Source organism: Cavia porcellus, unplaced genomic scaffold, assembly GCF_034190915.1.
Source record: "Cavia porcellus strain 051 isolate PalLab524CR breed Dunkin Hartley unplaced genomic scaffold, mCavPor4.1 scaffold_31, whole genome shotgun sequence".
In the NCBI taxonomy this organism is placed as follows: domain Eukaryota; kingdom Metazoa; phylum Chordata; class Mammalia; order Rodentia; family Caviidae; genus Cavia; species Cavia porcellus.
In genome coordinates this window covers 36,703,249-36,716,137 of record NW_026947514.1, presented here as the reverse complement: position 1 = coordinate 36,716,137, position 12,889 = coordinate 36,703,249, and the positions used below count along the sequence as shown (strand labels likewise).

At 47.7% G+C, this 12,889-nt stretch overlaps 1 long non-coding RNA gene across 1 annotated transcript in view; it reads left to right on the top strand.

The window, feature by feature from the left end:
• Nucleotides 1-12,066, top strand: part of LOC134474133 (uncharacterized) — a 30,052-nt gene extending 17,986 nt beyond the window's left edge. Inside the window, exon 2 of the long non-coding RNA XR_010044761.1 lies at nt 11,482-12,066. This is a non-coding gene — a long non-coding RNA (uncharacterized LOC134474133). The remainder of the gene's footprint in view (nt 1-11,481) is intronic.
• Nucleotides 12,067-12,889: the final 823 nt, after the last annotated feature.

Genomic DNA, 12,889 nt, shown 5'->3' with positions numbered 1-12,889 from the left:
CTGCACTAACCCCAGCCCCCAAACATCCAGAAGATTGCCACACAGGTGGTGATCAAGGTTGACCCCTGTGAGCTGTCAGTCTGCCTAAGGGCGGGACCAGAGGTCACCAGGATCTGCTGCGGGGCAGCCTCTGCTCTGCGCACTTTACCTCTGTTTACTGATTTACACAGCAAGCCGGCCAGGGGTGCTACGATTTGCCCCACTTTATAACTGGGAAGGCAAAGGCATAGAGCATAAAACACTGTGCCTGAGGTCACAGAGGACAGTGCTCAGGGAGGAAGGCTCCAACCTCCAAAGCAGGGGCTTCTAGTCACTATGCTACTTTAGAAGCCTGCTAAGGAATAGAAAATTGCTGTTTTTCACTGTTTCTCTAGTCCTACCCCAACTCTAAATTTGATTTTCCAGAAGTATTGGAGAGCCATGTATAATTCACCATTTGTTTGTTTTCTTTTTTGAGACAGAGCCTCACTATGCAGTTCTTGAGCTTACTTTGTAACCCAGGCTACTTTCAAACTTGCAACGATCCTCCTGCCTCAGCCTCCCTAGTGCTGGATTATAGGCACACACCACCATGCCCGGCTTAATTCACTCTTCTTGTCCGAGGGCCCTGGAGATGGTGTGGACGTTTCCCCAGGAAGGCAGGTAGTGCAAAGGGGATTCTGGGGGTTTGTGGGCCCCCCAAAGCTAATGCAGAGACCCATGAACACTGTGTGAACTGGGGTTAAGGAGCCCCCCATCTCCAACTGGACTGGGGCTGCAGGGGGGCGGTGAGTGCCTGGGGAGCCAAGCAGGAGGCCGCCTGGTCTGAGGTCAAGGCGGGGTCTGGGGAGCACAGTCACCCACTGTCAGGCTGCCAGCTCCACACTGCTGAGGCAAAAGCACTCGCTTCAAATGCTGATTCATCACTGCGTTTCTTTACATATTGTTTTGCAAGAAAAGAAGGCTTTATTTGGAGTGATTCACCAGCATCTTATAAATCAAGAGACACACAGAACATACTTAAAGGAGCTAAAGAAATTTGTAGAGACACCAGGGAGGGCTATAAATATAAACCATTTCCAAGGTCCCCATGGCAAAGCACATAAACTCTGCTCTAGAGAAAAGAACAGTATGAAACAAACTAATGTTCAAGAGGGAGAGGGACTGGAAGTCTAGCTCATGTAATGCAGGGCTTTTTTTTTTTTGGAATTAGCCAAGTGTGGTGGCAGATGCCTGTCATCCCAGAACTCAGGAGGCTGAGGCAGAAGGATTGCTGTGAGTTGGAGGCCAGCCTGGGACACAAAGTGAGTTCAAGGCCAGCCTAAACTATATAGTGAAACCTTGCCTCAAAGACAAAAAAATAAAAAAAGAAAGAAAGAAATTAAATCAAGGTAGTGTGTGAACAGTCTGCAAAAGTAAAAACTTGAATAATCCAGCAGGGAAAAACAACAGGCACATCTCTCCCCACTGGAGTCCCAAACCCTAGAGGTAACTACTTTTATTTGTTCTGTTTTTACTGTATCTGGGGTTACATGTTTATCTTTAAATAATACTCTTAACTTCTATTGTTCTGCTATGATAGACAAGGATTCAGATATATCACCACTCCTAGGACCTGCCCCTAGTTTCTTTATACTTAGATTTTATTTTTTCCTTCATTGTATTAGTTAACATTGTAACCTTAAAATGCACATACACAGAAATCTGTGTCTTGCTCGTGGACTTTTGACAGCTCTCTTCTGTTCTATATGGATGATCTATACGGATGAGCACATGGAAGAATAGAAAGGTCACTCCTTTGTGCCACCCACATGGTTGGTGAGTGATGGAGCCGCCACCAGCCCAGGTCAGCCCTGAGCTGCTGAACTGCTGCACCACACAGCGTACCTGCTGGGGCCCCTGAAACCCGTCTTGCCTGGCACTTATCACTGAAGTGGAGCCGCCTGCTATTTTTACACCTGTTACTATATACAGAGCAGTCACTCTGAGGACTTGGCTCTGCTGGGAGTTAAAACGCCACGTCAGCTGGTGGATGAGGGGTGTTACAGAGTAGATGACAGAGTCCTAGAGCTCGGAGACCCTTTTGACTCCCCTGTTCTCTTGGGAGCCTGAGAGTTACTCAGGAGGCTCAAAGCCTCCAAAGTCTGTCCTTCACCCCTCCAAACGCAGGCACCCCAGCGTTCTTGCCCCAGCCCTCTTGCCGCTCTCCGAAGCAGTTGTGGGAGTCCTCTTTGCTCGGTGTATTTAGCTGTGTGGCAAGGCTGCCTTGGCCTTGTTCACCTTTCACGGTCATTCTGACTTTGGGAAGTAACAGAAGCTACGCGTGCCAGCCCCGGTGAATAATGTGGGTGAGGACGTGCTGCAAGGCTTTCTAAGCCTTTTTATCAGATGGCACTGGCAGCACACTCACACGTTCTCACCTCACCTCCTGAAGACACCCATGAACAAGGACATGGACTTCCAGAATTACTTCAAAAGTGGCAAATAAGATGGGCTAAGGGTGTCCAAAGTGAGGGGATTTTTTGTTTGTTTTTTAAAGACATGTTCTCAGGCTGGCCTTGAACTCACTTTGTAGCCCAGGCTGGCCGCAAACTCGTGGTGATCCTTCAGCCTCAGCCTCCAGATACTGGGATGACAGGTGTGTGCCACCACGCCCGGCCTGAGGGGGAATTATTGAGGGGACTAAAGGCAATGTGTTCTTCTCTGTAGTAATGTTAAAAAAACATTCACTGTGTATTTCAGGGACATCTTGTAAGTACGGCTAGGCTGACATTTGACTCAGTGTGCTCAGACATGCGAGAAGCACTGGCCCCTTCTCCGTGACTATCCCACTGCAAGTTTGGGTCTGCCCCCTGATTTCCTGTGGGAAGCCTGTACTCCGGTGTAGCGTAGCAGCATCGGGAGGTGGGTGTGCAGGGGGTGAGGCCTCCTCCAGCCTCACCAGTGGATGGACACCCTTCGCGTGCCAGTGGGTTCACAGCAGAGTGAGGTGGGTCTCAGGCAGCGGCTTTGTTCTCCTGAGACTGGTGTGTCACAGTGCAGGTTTGGCTTCTTCGTTTCTCTCCTGTGTGATGAAGCAGCACAGGGCCCCACCAGAAGCTGTGCCAAGGCCAACACCATGACCCTGGCTCTCCCAGCCTCTAGAATTGCAAGCCAAATACATCTATTTTCTATATAAACTGCTCAGCCGAAGGCGTTCCGTTAAGAGCAGCAGAAAATGCATTGTCTTCTTCTGTGGCCACTATAGGAAGAGGGTTTCCATTTGTCTAGGAAAGGTCTCTCAAGATCTCTGAGATTCCCTTCTGGGTTATCTCAGGCTCTGCTGACTAAAGATTTCATTCCCACATTGCCCTCTGCCTGCCTTGTCCCTATAGCAACAGTGATGATCAGTGGGCAACAGTAGCACCGCTGTGCCCACCCTGCGACAGAGTGGCTTCGGTAACACCAGTGACTTGCCTAGGGGTGGTGGGGCTGGAAATCAGAGCACATGGTACTGGCCCGCCAGCTGCCTCTGCGAGCTGGAAGAATCTCTCCTGGGCTTGTAGAAGGCTGTCCTCAAACTGTGTGTGTGTCTGTCTGTCTCCACATGTCCCCTTCCAATGAGGACACGAATCACATTGGATCGGGGTCTCTCTAGTCTGGTACATCTTCTTCACTAGTGATATCTACAAGGATACTGTAGAAGGTCAACTTCTGAGGTGCTACTGGGAGTCAGGAATTCAATGTGTAAACTGGGGATGAGGGAGCACAAATTGACCAGCGCTGCTGAGGTCTGGCTGGAGAAACCCCTGGAGAGGAGGGGACAGGCGTGGCTCCCCTGGGGTGGAGGGCTGTGGGCTGGGCACCATGAGAGATGGCTTGGGCCCCTAACACCCAGAGCCTGCCAAGTGCTCACTAAGGTGAGGCTGGTCCCTGTTAGGATCTAGATGTCCAGAGTCCTACCCAGTCTGTGTTCACAGGTGGGGCACTATACTCCTCAGTGATTTAATCCATTGGCGAATTTATGCATTGATGACCAAATGTGCAGTTGGAGGTGGGACTCTGCGATGTGACCCAGAAGAGTGTGTTCTGGTCCTTGTCTCTTCCCATCCTTCTCTTCTTTCTGGCTATCATGGGTGGAGCTCCATGTCCTTCTGCTTTGGAGCCAGTGACCATTGGACTGAACTCATTGGGAACATTAGCCAAATAAACCTCTCCTTTAAACTTCAGGGGTTGATGGCTATTAACAAATCAACCAATTACAAATGCTAGAGAGGCTGTGGGGAAAAAAGAACACTTCTCTGAAAGGGTTGTTGACCCAGACCAGACACTGTAGCCAGAAAAATCCTCAGCCGGAATCAGGGAGCTCCTGTCTCCCCCGCCCCTAGAGATTTACCTGTAACCCTATATCCTCCCACCCTTCGGAATCTGCCCCTGGCGCCAAACGTGTGCCAATGAAATACCTGTGCATCTCTAATGGCCTTAGGGCACTGCCCTAAGCTTAGGCTACTTATATTCCCCCACACCACGTGTCCGCATGAGAGAGATTGCCAGATTTCAGCGCCAACATGCCAGTCCTCTCCAGAGGAGAGGCCTCTTTTGATTTATACTACTCATCTTTTGGGAATATTTTTCATCTTCTGGAAATAATCCTATCATTTGGTGCTGTGACTCAATCAGCAGGCGATTGACTCTTGGGACACACACACCCCGTTGGGTCCCAGGCCGATTCAGGAACCGGTAACATCCTGGCTTGATTCTGCACTTTTCCTTCTGCTGAGACGCATTCCACCTCTTACCGGCCGCCTCCACACACCACCACCTAGATTGATTTAAGGTGAGCACGCTCTGGAAGACTCCTGGCACTGGGCCAGGCCCCAGTGGACTGGTCTCCCCGTTTGCGTGGGTCTCTAGCATTTTCACGTCCCTAAGACAGCCCTGAGCAGGTTTTTTTTCTGGGCTAACCTGTGTCCACACTAAAATTTCTCACGTTCTTTGGGTTCTGATAGCCCAAAGCAGAAATTTTTGGACCACCTGCACTGAAAAAATGCCTCGCTTCCCTTAATAGCCTGACGCTTTCACCAGCAAAGCTGCTACTGACCTCACGCAAACTCCACTCAAAAATTTCTCAGTGACGACTAGAATATACGAGTTTTGGAACCTTAGTCCTGCCGTGTGGTGCCACAGAATCAGTGACGGCTTAATTTTTGGGCCACAGGTCTTTACTTGCCTAAATCAACAATGGGAAATTTACTTCCTCACTCCCAAAAAACACCATTACAATGCTTAATTTCCAATTTATGTACATTAAAAATTAAAAGTACCATAAAAACTAAATTATTTTTACTGCCAGGAAGTTTGGCCTATGTACCCACTCCTTGGCAAGCATTGGCCTAGGGAAGGAACATTTGATGTTTCTATTCTACAAACATTACATGATTTCTGTCGAGCTAGTGACAGAGTGATTGAGCTACCATACATAGAGGCGTTTTTGGTTCTGAGAACGTGTCCGTCTCTCATTAAGTCCTGTAATCCCACTCAAATACTCCTAGCTAGCTCTCCTGTGACCCAATCTGTTTCATCCTGTCCCCAAGATATGCTTGAGGACGTTCCGCCAATTTACCCCTGAAAATTAATACCCCCAAATTAATTCTTCACCCTTATCTCGATCGCCACCGCCATCCCCTTCCCCCGCCCCTGGTCCCTCTGCACCAAAATTACCTCTCACTGCGCAATGTCTCTCCCTCTGCCTTCCGCGATGCAGGCCTCTCCCAGCAGCTCTGCTCTGCCCTCTGACACCTTCTCACCACCCGCCTACCACACTATGTCACATTCATTGTGCTTTCCAGCAAGCAGCGTGATTTTTCCAGCTTGCATGGTACACAGCCACCATGCTCGCCATGTTTGGGCAGCTGCGACGGCCACAGAGCGCCACCTTGTTCTGGTAGTTACCATGGCAAAGGGGTGCTGCCATGTTCCGATTGCTCAGGCGGGTCACGCAGCAATGGAGTGCCGCCATGTTCCCATAGTTGCCATGGTGACAGGGTGCCACCATGTTCCCATAGTTCAGGTGGGTCACTTGGCAATAGAGCACCGCCATGTTTGGATAGTTACTATGGCGACGGGGGCTGCCATGCTCAGAGGGGTCACGTGGCACACCGCCATGTTCAGTTGATTACCATGGGGACAGGGTGCCACCATGTTCATTCTGGTCTCACGGTCAATGAGTGCCCCCTTGTGGCTCCTCTTGTGAACAGCAACAGCTGCCCTGTCAAGGTCCGCATGGTGACGGCCCACAACAATCCTCTCCTTTCAAGGCACGCAGTGCAATGCCATCTGCCTGTGTTTCCTCTTCCCAGGGTGAGCGGCAGCCGCTCTATAGCCGCTCTTCAGATAATTACACGCGTCTACCAGGCGGATAGCTGCCCAATGGCACTCTCCTCCACATTCGTCTCCTCAGGCTCTGCTGCCGGCCCCGAAGGACTTGTTAATATACATTGCCATTTTTTCTTTCTGATCTGTCTCAGATTACCCATAAATTAGGTAGCTTCTCTGTTGACCCACAGAACTATATCAGGCAATTTGAATTTATCACCAATTGTTATTTACATTTTAAAGATGTTTATGTGATTTTAAATACCACCCTTAGCTCGCAAGAGCGAAATCAGCTGTGGCAAGCAGCTCGAGAAGAAGCTGACCGCAGGCACAGGGCAAATACTACTGACAATGACCCTGGGCCTGTAGCTGTGCCAGACCAAGACCCTAACTGGAACTATCAGAATGGACAAGGTTCAACAAAATTACATAAGATGATTGAGTGTCTGATTGTGGGCCTTAATAAGATCGCTCACAAACACACTAATTATAACAAGCTTTTAGAACAGGTCCAGGAGGCTAAGGAAAACCTGGCTGTGTTTCTAAATCGGCTTCGGGAAACCTTAATTAAATATACCAATGTAAACCCACACTCTCATGAAGGGATGATTGTTGTTAACTCTTATTTTACTTCACGGTCTGCTCCTGATATTCATGCAAAGTTACAAAAGGTTGAACATCGCCCTCAAACTCCACAAGGAGATCTACTTAAACTAGCCTTCCGTATCTTCAATAATAGAGATAAGCTTCAAAAAGAGGAAAAGCAATCTCAAAAATTAAAGTTCGCTAAATATTACTCTGACCTCTTGGCAGTGGCACTCGGAGCTTCCAAGACAAAGAATCCACAACAAGGTGTGGCTGCCCGAGTCCCGCCCGGACCATGCTTCAAATGCAGCAAACAAGGACATTGGGCAAGAGACTGCCCTAACCCTGGCATTCCTCCTGGGCCCTGCCCATACTGCAACAATAAAGGGCATTGGAAGGGTGATTGTCCTAAATGCCAGCGAGCGACTAGGCCATCCCCTAATCCCTCGCCCTCACAAGAGACTTGGTGATTGCCAGATTCGTCGCTGACTGACCTGCTCAGACTTGCTGTGGAAGATTGATGGGGCTCAGGGCTCATAGCCCCCACTCGGGTCACCTTGTCAGAGCCCCGAGTCTCACTGGAAGTCTCAGGCAAAATAATATCTCTGTTTGTGGATATGGGGGCAACCTATAGTGTACTTCCTGAATTTTCAGGACCCTGTACTAAGTCTGATTTCTGTTGTGGGCGTTGACGGCCAGCTGAATCAACCTTTGCAGACTGGGCCTATCCCGTGTAGATTCCAGACTCTTGTCTTTACCCATAGCTTCCTAATCCCAACATGTCCCACACCCCTTTTAGGTAGAGACCTTCTTCAAAAGCTTAATTTTCCTTCACTTTCTCTCTCCCCACAGCCCTAATCCTCCAAACAGCTTCACAATGCGTTGCAAGGCCATTCCCCCCTCTTCCTCCTTCTCTGATTGACCCCATGCTTTGGGACACATCCAATCCCACTCTGGCTACACATGCCACACCTGTTTTAATCCGTCTCAAGGATCCCTCAATTTTTCCCTGCATTCCCCAATACCCAATAGCTCCTCAACATTTAAGGGGACTTAAACCCATAATTAAGCGGCTTTTAGACAATGGTTTTCTTAAACCTCCCCACTCACCCCACAATACTCCATTCTCCTGGTACTCAAGCCTGATGGGTCCTATTGCCTGGTACTGGACCTTAGGGTAATTAACAGTGCCGTTACCCCAACTCACCCAGTGGTGCCAAATCCTTATACCATGCTCTCTCATATCCCTCCCTCCACTACTCACCTTACAGTTATAGATCTTAAAGATGCCTTCTTCACTATCCCCCTACACCCAGATTGCCAGAACCTCTTTGCGTTTACATGGACTGACCCAGACACTCTCAGGTCTCAACAACTTACTTGCACAGTGCTCCCCCAGGGGTTCAGGGATAGTCCCCACTTCTTTAGTCAGGCTCTTGCTACTGACCTCACAGAACTCGATCTCAAACCTAGTGTTCTTCTTCAATACATAGACAACCTCCTATTATGTTCTCCATCCCATATCTTAGCCATACGCCACTCAGCGTCTTCTTAATTTCCTTGCTAGTCATGGATACAGGGTGTCTCCTGCCAAAGCCCAGATAGCCTCCCCAAAAGTCAAATACCTCAATCTCGCTCTCACCCCCACCACTCGCTCCATCACCTCGGATCGTAAGGCAATTCTTCGTGATCTCCAGGTGCCCACAACTAAACGGCAGGTTACATCTTTCCTAGGTTTAGCTAATTTCTTTCATCTCTGGATTCCTAACTTTGCAGCCCTAGCTTAACCCCTCTACAAGGCCGCTAAGGGTCCCTTATCAGAACCCCTGGACCCTACTAGGCCTATACATGCCTCCTTTCAAAAATTAAAAGAGGCTCTCCTCAAAGCTCCAGCTCTTACCCTTCCTGATCCCACCCAACCTTTCATCCTATACACTACTTGTCAGGGCCACAACGCTATAGGTGTACTAGGGCACAAAAAGGGACCTTCTTTTCAAGCAGTAGCTACTTGTCAAAACAGTTAGATCACACAGTAAAAGGATGGGCTCCTTGTCTCCGAGCCCTTGCAGCTGCAGCCCTCCTGACACAGGAAGCTAAAAAGTTTACATTAGGACAATCTATTACAGTACACTCACCTCATCACCTACGTGACCTTATCTCACATAAGGTGCTCCCTGCCCTAATGACCCCTTCTCGCCTTCAACAGGTACACTTAGCTCTCTCTCAAGACCCTTGCAACTGTATTGCAACTAGTGGTCCTCTTAGTATAGCCACCTTACTTCCCACCTCAGAGGGCCATCCTCACCATGGCTGTATAGAGTTTTTACAGATGACTCCCACCCCTTTCCCTAGCACACCTCTCTCCTTGGCCTTTGACACATGGTTCATAGATGGCAGTTCAACAAACACAGACAACCAAAAAAAGGCAGGATATGCAACAGTTAACCAGTCAAGTTATAGAGGCAAATCCACTGCCACCTGGGACCTCTTCCCAGAGGGCAGAACTTATTGCCCTTACAAGGGCCCTTACACTAGCAAAAGACAAGATTATAAATATATACACTGACTCAAAGTATACATTTAGCATCTTATACTCTCATGCCTCTATCTGGCAGGAATGGGGTTTTATTACCACTCAGGGAACCCCCATCATTAATGCTCCCCTTATCCTTAAACTTCTAGAGGCAGCCCAACTTCCAAAGCAGGCAGCAGTTATTCATTGCAGAGGACACCAAAACTCTACAGATCCTATTGCTCAAGGCAATGCCTTTGCAGATTCACAAGCCAAGTTAGCTGCACAAGGGCCCTGCCCTTCTCATCTTCTGTTAGTCCCAAACAGTCTACCTCAGCCCAATTATTCCCCAGAGCAGTGACAGCTACTTCATAAACCAGGTTACATGCAAAACACTCAGGGATGGATTTTTCAGGGATCTAAACTTGTTCTCCCACATCAACAGGCCTCAGACATCATCGCTGACCTACACAACTGTTTTCATACAGGCCCTAGACGAACTCTTAGCCCCAGTAATCACAAGTCACACACCCTTCTCTAAAAGCTATCATTCTTAAGATTACTCACACCTGTGATCTCTGTGCCAGGACCTCTCCTCAGGGACGCATGGCACCCCCTTCCTTTCCTACCCATCAGTTTCGGGACACACCCCTGTTCAGGACTGGCAGATAGATTTTACACACATGCCCTGCCACAAGACTCTCAAATATCTTCTCACCTTTGTTTGTACCTTTTCAGGATGGATAGAAGCTTTTCCCACATCAGGGAAGCTACTGATGTAGTTTCCAAAATCATATTACAAGAAATCATTCCAAGGTTTGGTCTACCTCAGAGTATTCAGTCAGATAATGGTCCCGCCTTTATTTCTCAGATCACTCAACAGGTATCCTCAAGCTTACACATCACCTGGCACCTACACATCCCGTATCATCCACAATCCTCAGGGAAAGTAGAAAAGGCAAATGGCCTCATAAGACACACCTTACAAAACTCACTTTAGAACTACACCAACCTTGGCCTCAACTTTTGCCCTTAGCCTTAGCCAAGCTCAGGGCACTTCCCCAGGCTCCTACTTTCTTAAGTCCTTTTGAACTTATGTATGGCAGGCCATTCTTACTCCATAATCTTCCTACTCCCAAAATCTCCCTCCCCTGGCTGACTATGTCCCAGTCCTCTCCTCCCTCCGACACCTGTTTTGACAACATGCTGATCTCTGCCTTCTGCAACCCTCTAGAGAGGCCAAACCAGATCCTCCCACATCCCCAGGAGATCTAATTTATCTCAAATGTTCTAAATCCACAGGACTACAACCAAGGTGAAGCGGCCCTTACCTGGTCTACTTGGCTACCCCTACAGTGGTCAAAGTTGCTGGACTCCCATCCTGGTTTCACATCACTCAGGCTAAGAGGTGCCCTCCCAGCCCTAAATCTGATCATTCTGAGTAGTCATCTCATCTTCTGTCACCCACCCGTCTCCGTTTCATGAAGGCCTCACAGCCACAGTTAACAGGCTAAGTCATGTTTTGTTATCCAATTAGGTTCCTAATCTCTTATGTTCTATTAATGATCATTTTTACAGCAGGACTCTTGACAGTCTTTCCTAGAGACTCCCACATCATGCGTAAGATCATCTTCATAATGTTCTATGTGATGGCTGTCCTGGTTCTTTCTACCCTCAGCTGTCTGGTTAAACGTGACATCCCTGAAAGCCTAAGCCCTGACCTTCCCTATACTGGTACAGCCACCGCCTTCCCTACTCCCCCTATTTTTTCCAGTTCAACTCCTGGACCAGAGACAAGTTTTACACACTTACCCTCCTAACTTTTATGCTTTCAGATGGGGGAGTAATCACCTCTCATAATTTCACTCCTTCTAACCTCACACTTATTTTTCAGAATTCTACCTCACCGTGACAATGATCCTACCTCAACGTCATCCTGATAGAATAATAACATGTCTAAATCAAAGGCACCTTCCTCTCTACCTCACCTGGGTCCTTAAATATGACAGTGCCATGTCTCCTCATAACATCATGTCTCTTTGTTTTTCCAGTCTGACATATGTACATTCACCAGTGAAGTTGTCCTGGCTAAAACACCTGGCGTCAGAGTCTACCTGGGCATCAACTGTCATCCCGTCAACTCCCCTAGGCTCCCGTACAGCACCCCCTGCCAGCAGGAAGTAGTTAAAGAGAGAAATCTTCACCCGTTTTCATAATAATCATAAGATGCGATATGAAAGGGTTGTTGATCCAGACCGGACACTTTAGCCAGAAAAAGCCTCAGCCGGAATCAGGGAGCTCCTGTCTCCCTCGCCCCTAGAGATTTACCTGTAACTCGATATCCCCCCACCCTTCGGAATCTGCCCCTGGCGCCAAAAGTGTGCCAATGAAATACCTGTATATCTCTAATGGCCTTAGGGCACTACTCTAAGCTTAGGCTACTTATATTCCCCCACGCCATGTGTGAGAGAGATCACCAGATTTCAGCAGCCGGCATGCCAGTCCTCTCTCTCCGTGTTCCCAGAATAAAGGCCTCTTTTGATTTATACTCCTCATCTTTTGGGAATATTTTTCATCTTCTAGAAATAATCCTATCATTCTCCACTGTTGATGGAAATGTAAACTGGTTCAACTATTGTGGAAATCAGTGTGGTGATTCCTCAAAAACCTAGGACTAGAGGTTCCATTTGGCTCAGTCATTTCCCTCCTGGATATCTTCCCAAAAGAATTAAAAGCCACAGCAATATATGCACACTTATGTTCATAGCAGAACACTTTGTAATAGCAAAATCTTGGAGACAACCCAAATGCCCATCAACTAGTGACTGGATAAAGAAGATATATTTTGCCAGGCATGGTGGTACATGCCTGTAATCCTAGCACTCAGAAGGCTGAGGCAGGAGAATTGCTGTGAGTTTGAGATCAGCCTGGGTTACAAAGTGAGTTCTAGGTCAGCCTGAACTGCATAGTGAGACCCTATCTCAAAAAGACCAAAAAAATGTTTTTTATACTTGAGATATTTCTAGGAAAATATATGTACCTTGACTCCACACTGTTAAGTGAAATAAACCAGACACACATGTATAAATATCACATTGTTTTTCTGGTGTGAGAAGCTGATAGTGTAAATAAAGACCAAAATGTATAACAGGTATTGCAAAACAGGAAGAAAATATTCAAGTGGGGAGGGGAGCATAGGAGAGGAGGGGGGAAAGAAAAGAAAGGAAAAGTAAAAAAATGAGAAAAGGAAAATAAGCAACAAAGCTTTGGAAACGGAGAAGTGAAAGGGCATTGAAGGCAGGTAGGGGAATGGGAGAAAAAAACAAGTTTTATCACGCACAGATGCAAGTTCTCTATGAGAAATGTGATTGCTATATATATCTAAAATGTACTAATAAAATCTAATTTAATTTGTTTTAATTGTGGGTGTTGGCCACTCTGTGCCAGCAGCCAGAAAAC